The sequence below is a fragment of the Hypanus sabinus genome, unplaced genomic scaffold (genome assembly GCF_030144855.1).
Source record: "Hypanus sabinus isolate sHypSab1 unplaced genomic scaffold, sHypSab1.hap1 H_2, whole genome shotgun sequence".
In the NCBI taxonomy this organism is placed as follows: Eukaryota; Metazoa; Chordata; class Chondrichthyes; order Myliobatiformes; family Dasyatidae; genus Hypanus; species Hypanus sabinus.
In genome coordinates this window covers 163,024-170,786 of record NW_026779043.1, presented here as the reverse complement: position 1 = coordinate 170,786, position 7,763 = coordinate 163,024, and positions in this window count along the sequence as shown.

Genomic DNA, 7,763 nt, shown 5'->3' with positions numbered 1-7,763 from the left:
AGACACAAGTTACTGTGTGATACTGATGGACAGGCAGAAGTTACGGTGATACCAACGGACCGGCACAAGTTACTGTGATACCAGTGGACAGGCACAAGTTACTGTGATACCAATGGTAGGCATTAATTACTGTGAGGTACCAGTGGACAGAGACAAGTTCTGTTTGATACCAGTGGACAGACACAAGTTACTGTGATAGCAGTGGTAGTCACAAGTTACGTTGCGATAATGATGGACAGAGACAAGTTACTGTGATACCTGTGGACAGAAACAAGTAACTGTGTAATACCAGTCAACAGACTCAAGTTACTGTATGGTACTAGTGGACAGACACAAGTGACTGTGTGATACCAGTAGACAGACACAAGTTACTGTGATACCAATGGATAGGCATAAATTACGGTGAGGTACCAGTGGACAGGCACATGTTATGTGTGATACCTGTGGACAGGCACAAGATACTGTACGGTACCAATGGACAGACACATGTTACTGGGTGATACCTGTGGAGAGAGACAAGTTACTGTGTGATACTGATGGATAGACACAAGTGACTGTGTGACACCAGTGGACAGACACAAGTTACTGTATGATACCGGTGTACAGAAACAAGTTACTTTGAGATACCGGTGGTCAGAGACAAGTTACTGTGTGGTACCGATAGACAGACACATGTTACTGTGTGATACCGGTGGACAGAGACAAGTTACTGTGTGGTACCGATGGGCAGACACAAGTTAATGTGATACCAGTGGACAGTCACAAGTTACTGAGTGATACCAAAGGACAGGCACAAGTTATTGTTTGATACTAGTGGACAGGCAAAAGTTACTGTGATACCAGTGGACAGGGACAAGTTACTGTGATACCACAGGATAGGGATAAGTTCTGTGCAATACAAGTCGACAGACACAAGTTACTGTGGTACCAGTGGACAGACACAAGTTACTGTGTGATACTGATGGACAGGCAAAAGTTACTGTGATTCCAACGGACAGGGATAAGTTCTGTGGAATACCAGTGGACAGACACAAGTTACTGTGATACCAGTGGACAGACACAAGTTACTGTGAGATACTGATGGACAGGCAAAACTTACTGTCATACCAATGGACAGGCACAAGGTACTGTTAGACACCAGTGGACAGACACAAGTTACTGTATGTTACCAGTGGACAGACACAAGTGACTGTTTGACACCAGTGGACAGATACAAGTTACTGTGATACCAATGGATAGGCATAAATTACTGTGAGGTACCAGTGCACAGACACAAGTTCTGGTGATACCAGTGGACAGACACAAGTTACTGTGATACCAGTGGACAGACACAAGTTACTGTTTGATACTGATGGACAGGCATAAGGAACTGTGATACCAACGGAGAGGCACAAGTTACTGTATGACACCAGTGGACAGACACAAGTTACAATGATACCAGTGGACAGTCACAAGTTACTGTGATACCAGTGGACAGACTCAGGTTACTGTGTGGTACCGATGGCGAGACAGAAGTTACTGTGTGATACCAGTTGACAGATACAACTTACTGTGTGATACCAGTGGACAGTCACAAGTTACTGTGATACCAACGGACAGAGATAAGTTCTGTGCAATATCAGTGGACAGACAGAAGTTACTGTTATACCAGTGGACAGGCACATGTTACAGTGATACCAATGGATAGTCATAAATTACTGTGAGGTACCAGTGGACAGAGACAAGTTCTGTCTGATACCAGTGTACAGACACAACTTACTGTCATAGCAGTGGACAGACACAAGATACTGTCTGATACTGATGGACAGACACAAGTTACTGTGATACCTGTGGACAGACACATGTTACTGTGCGGTACCAATGGAAAGGCATATATTACTGTGTGATACCAGCGGACAGAGACAAGTTACTGCGTGGTACGGATAGACAAACACAAGTTACTTTGAGGTACCGATGGACAGACACAAGCTACTGTGTGGTACCGATGGACAGACACAAGTTACTGTGATACCAGTTGAAAGGCACAAGATACTGTGATACCAATGGTTATGCATAAATTACTGGGAGGTACCTGTGGACAGACACATGTTCTGTGTGATACCAGTGGACAGTCACAAGTTACTGAGTGATACCGATGGACAGACACAAGTTACTGTGTGATTCCGGTGCACAGAGACAAGTTACAGCGTGGTACCGATACACAGACACAAGTTACCGTGTGGTACTGATGGACAGACACAACTTACTGTGTGTTACCAGTGGACAGTCACAAGTTACTGTGTGGTACCGATGGACAGACACAAGCCACTGTGTGATACCAGAGGACAGGGACAGATTACTGTGTTATACCGCTGGACAGACACAAGTCACTATGATACCAGTGGACAGGCACATGTTATTGTTATACCAATGGATATGCATAAATTACTGGGAGATACCTGTGGACAGACACATGTTCTGTGTGATACCAGTGGACAGTCACATGTTACTGAGTGATACCGATGGACAGACACAAGTTACTGTGTGATACCGGTGCACAGAGACAAGTTACTGTGTGGTACCGATACACAGACACAAGTTACTGTGTGGTACTGATGGACAGACACAACATACTGTGTGTTACCAGTGGACAGTCACAAGTTACTGTGTGATACCAGTGGACAGACAAAAGTTACTGTGTGATACCAGTGGACAGACAAAAGTTACTGTTATACCAGTGGACAGGCACAAGTTACTGTGATTCCAATGGATGGTCATAAATTACTGTGAGGTACCAGTGGACAGAGACATGTTCTGTGTGATACCAGTGGACAGACACAAGTTACTATTTGATACTAATGGACAGACACAAGTTACTGTGATACCTGTGGACAGTCACATGTTACTGTACGGTACCAATGGACAGGCACATGTTACTGGGTGATACCTGTGGAGAGAGACAAGTTACTGTGTGGTACCGATAGAGAGACACAAGCTACTGTGTGATACCAGTGGATAGACACAAGCTGCTGTGATACCAATGGATAGACTTAAATTACTGTGTGATACCAGTGGACAGACACTAGTTACTGTATGATACCGGTGGTCAGAGACAAGATACTGTGTGGTTCAGATAGACAGACACAAGTTACTGTGTGATACCGGTGGACAGAGACAAGTTACTGTGTGGTACTGATGGACAGACACAAGTTAATGTGATACCAGTGGACAGTCACAAGTTACTGAGTGATACCAAAGGACAGGCACAAGTTATTGTGTGATACCAGTGGACAGGCAAAAGTTACTCTGATACCAGTGGACAGGGACAAGTTACTGTGATACCAATGGACAGGGATAAGTTCTGTGCAATACAAGTCGACAGACACAAGTTACTGTGCTACCAGTGGACAGACACTAGTTACTGTATGATACCGGTGTACAGAGACAGGTTACTGTGTGATACCGGTGGTCAGAGACAAGATACTGTGTGTTACCGATAGACAGACACAAGTTTCTGTGTGGTACCGATGGCAGACACAAGTTACAGAGTGGTACCGTTGGACAGATACAAGTTACTGTGTGCTACCAATGGACAGACACAAGTTACCGTGATAGCAGTTGACAGACACAAGATATTGTGATACCAATGGATATGCATAAATTACTGGTAGGTACCAGTGGACAGACACATGTTCTGTGTGATACCTGTGGACAGACTCAAGTTACTGTGTGATACCATTTGACAGATACAACTTACTGTGTGATACCAGTGGACAGACACAAGTTACTGAGTTATACCGATGGACAGTCACAAGTTGCTGTGTGATACCAGTGGACAGTCACAAGTTACTGAGTGATACCGATGGACAGACACAAGTTACTGTGTGATACCAGTGGACAGTCACAAGTTACTGTGTGATACCAGTGGACAGTCACAAGTTACTGAGTGGTACCGATGGACAGACACAAGTTACTGTGTGATACCAGTGGACAGACATACGTTACTGAGTGATACCGATGGACAGACACAAGTTACTGTGATACCAGTGGACTGTCACAAGTTACTGTGATACCAACGGACAGAGATAAGTTCTGTGCAATATCAGTGGACAGACAGAAGTTACTGTTATACCAGTGGACAGGCACATGTTACTGCGATACCAATGGATAGTCATAAATAACTGTGAGATACCAGTGGACAGAGACAAGTTCTGTGTGATACCAGTGGACAGACACAACTTACTGTCATAGCAGTGGACAGACACAAGATACTGTCTGATACTGATGGACAGACACAAGTTACTGTGATACCTGTGGACAGACACATGTTACTGTGATACCTGTGGACAGACACATGTTACTGTGCGGTACCAATGGAAAGGCATATATTACTGTGTGATACCAGCGGACAGAGACAAGTTACTGCGTGGTACGGATAGACACACAAGTTACTTTGAGGTACCGATGGACAGACACAAGCTACTGTGTGGTACCGATGGACAGACACAAGTTACTTTGATACCAGTTGACAGGCACAAGATACTGTGATACCAATAGATATGCATAAATTACTGGGAGGTACCTGTGGACAGACACATGTTCTGTGTGATACCAGTGGACAGTCACAAGCTACTGAGTGATACCGATGGACAGACACAAGTTACTGTGTGATTCCGGTGCACAGAGACAAGTTACTGTGTGGTACCGATACACAGACACAAGTTACCGTGTGGTACTGATGGACAGACACAACTTACTGTGTGTTACCAGTGGACAGTCACAAGTTACTGTGTGGTACCGATAGACAGACTCAAGCCACTGTGTGATACCAGAGGACAGGGACAAGTTACTGAGTGATACCAAAGGACAGGCACAAGTTATTGTGTGATACCAGTGGACAGGCAAAAGTTACTCTGATACCAGTGGACAGGGACAAGTTACTGTGATACCAATGGACAGGGATAAGTTCTGTGCAATACAAGTCGACAGACACAAGTTACTGTGCTACCAGTGGACAGACACTAGTTACTGTATGATACCGGTGTACAGAGACAGGTTACTGTGTGATACCGGTGGTCAGAGACAAGATACTGTGTGTTACCGATAGACAGACACAAGTTTCTGTGTGGTACCGATGGCAGACACAAGTTACAGAGTGGTACCGTTGGACAGATACAAGTTACTGTGTGCTACCAATGGACAGACACAAGTTACCGTGATAGCAGTTGACAGACACAAGATATTGTGATACCAATGGATATGCATAAATTACTGGTAGGTACCAGTGGACAGACACATGTTCTGTGTGATACCTGTGGACAGACTCAAGTTACTGTGTGATACCATTTGACAGATACAACTTACTGTGTGATACCAGTGGACAGACACAAGTTACTGAGTTATACCGATGGACAGTCACAAGTTGCTGTGTGATACCAGTGGACAGTCACAAGTTACTGAGTGATACCGATGGACAGACACAAGTTACTGTGTGATACCAGTGGACAGTCACAAGTTACTGTGTGATACCAGTGGACAGTCACAAGTTACTGAGTGGTACCGATGGACAGACACAAGTTACTGTGTGATACCAGTGGACAGACATACGTTACTGAGTGATACCGATGGACAGACACAAGTTACTGTGATACCAGTGGACTGTCACAAGTTACTGTGATACCAACGGACAGAGATAAGTTCTGTGCAATATCAGTGGACAGACAGAAGTTACTGTTATACCAGTGGACAGGCACATGTTACTGCGATACCAATGGATAGTCATAAATAACTGTGAGATACCAGTGGACAGAGACAAGTTCTGTGTGATACCAGTGGACAGACACAACTTACTGTCATAGCAGTGGACAGACACAAGATACTGTCTGATACTGATGGACAGACACAAGTTACTGTGATACCTGTGGACAGACACATGTTACTGTGATACCTGTGGACAGACACATGTTACTGTGCGGTACCAATGGAAAGGCATATATTACTGTGTGATACCAGCGGACAGAGACAAGTTACTGCGTGGTACGGATAGACACACAAGTTACTTTGAGGTACCGATGGACAGACACAAGCTACTGTGTGGTACCGATGGACAGACACAAGTTACTTTGATACCAGTTGACAGGCACAAGATACTGTGATACCAATAGATATGCATAAATTACTGGGAGGTACCTGTGGACAGACACATGTTCTGTGTGATACCAGTGGACAGTCACAAGCTACTGAGTGATACCGATGGACAGACACAAGTTACTGTGTGATTCCGGTGCACAGAGACAAGTTACTGTGTGGTACCGATACACAGACACAAGTTACCGTGTGGTACTGATGGACAGACACAACTTACTGTGTGTTACCAGTGGACAGTCACAAGTTACTGTGTGGTACCGATAGACAGACTCAAGCCACTGTGTGATACCAGAGGACAGGGACATATTACTGTGTTTTACCGCTGGACAGACACAAGACACTATGATACCAGTGGACAGGCACATGTTATTGTGATACCAATGGTATGCATAAATTACTGGGAGGTACCTGTGGACAGACACATGTTCTGTGTGATACCAGTGGACAGTCACATGTTACTGAGTGATACCGATGGACAGACACAAGTTACTGTGTGATACCGGTGCACGGAGACAAGTTACTGTGTGGTACCGATACACAGACACAAGTTACTGTGTGGTACTGATGGACAGACACAACTTACTGTGTGTTACCAGTGGACAGTCACATGTTACTGAGTGATATCGATGGACAGACACAAGTTACTGTGTGATACCAGTGGACAGACAAAAGTTACTGTTATACCAGTGGACAGGCACAAGTTACTGTGATTCCAATGGATAGTCATAAATTACTGTGAGGTACCAGTGGACAGAGACATGTTCTGTGTGATACCAGTGGACAGACACAAGTTACTGTGTGATACTAATGGACAGACACAAGTTACTGTGATACCTGTGGACAGTCACATGTTACTGTACGGTACCAATGGACAGGCACATGTTACTGGGTGGTACCTGTGGAGAGAGACAAGTTACTGTGTGGTACCGATAGACAGACACAAGTTACTGAGTGCTACCAATGGACAGACACAAGCTACTGTGTGATACCAGTGGATAGACACAAGCTGCTGTGATACCAATGGATAGACATAAATTACTGTGTAATACCAGTGGACAGACACTAGTTACTGAGTGATACCAAAGGACAGGAACAAGTTATTGTTTAAATTCCTGTGGACAGCCACAAGTTACCGTGATAGCAGTTGACAGACACAAGATAATGTGACACCAATGGATATGCATAAATTACTGGTAGGTACCAGTGGACAGACACATGTTCTGTGTGATACCAGTGGACAGACTCAAGTTACTGTGTGGTACCGATGGACAGACAGAAGTTACTGTGTGATACCAGTTGACAGATACAACTTACTGTGTGATACCAGTGGACAGTCACAAGTTACTGAGTGATACCGATGGACAGACACAAGTTACTGTGTGATATCAGTGGACAGACATACGTTACTGAGTGATACCGATGGACAGACACAAGTTACTGTGTGATACCAGTGGACTGTCACAAGTTACTGTGATACCAACGGACAGAGATAAGTTCTGTGCAATATCAGTGGACAGACAGAAGTTTCTGTTATACCAGTGGACAGGCACATGTTACTGTGATACCAATGGATAGTCATAAATTACTGTGAGGTACCAGTTGTCAGAGACAAGTTCTGTGTGATACCAGTGGACAGA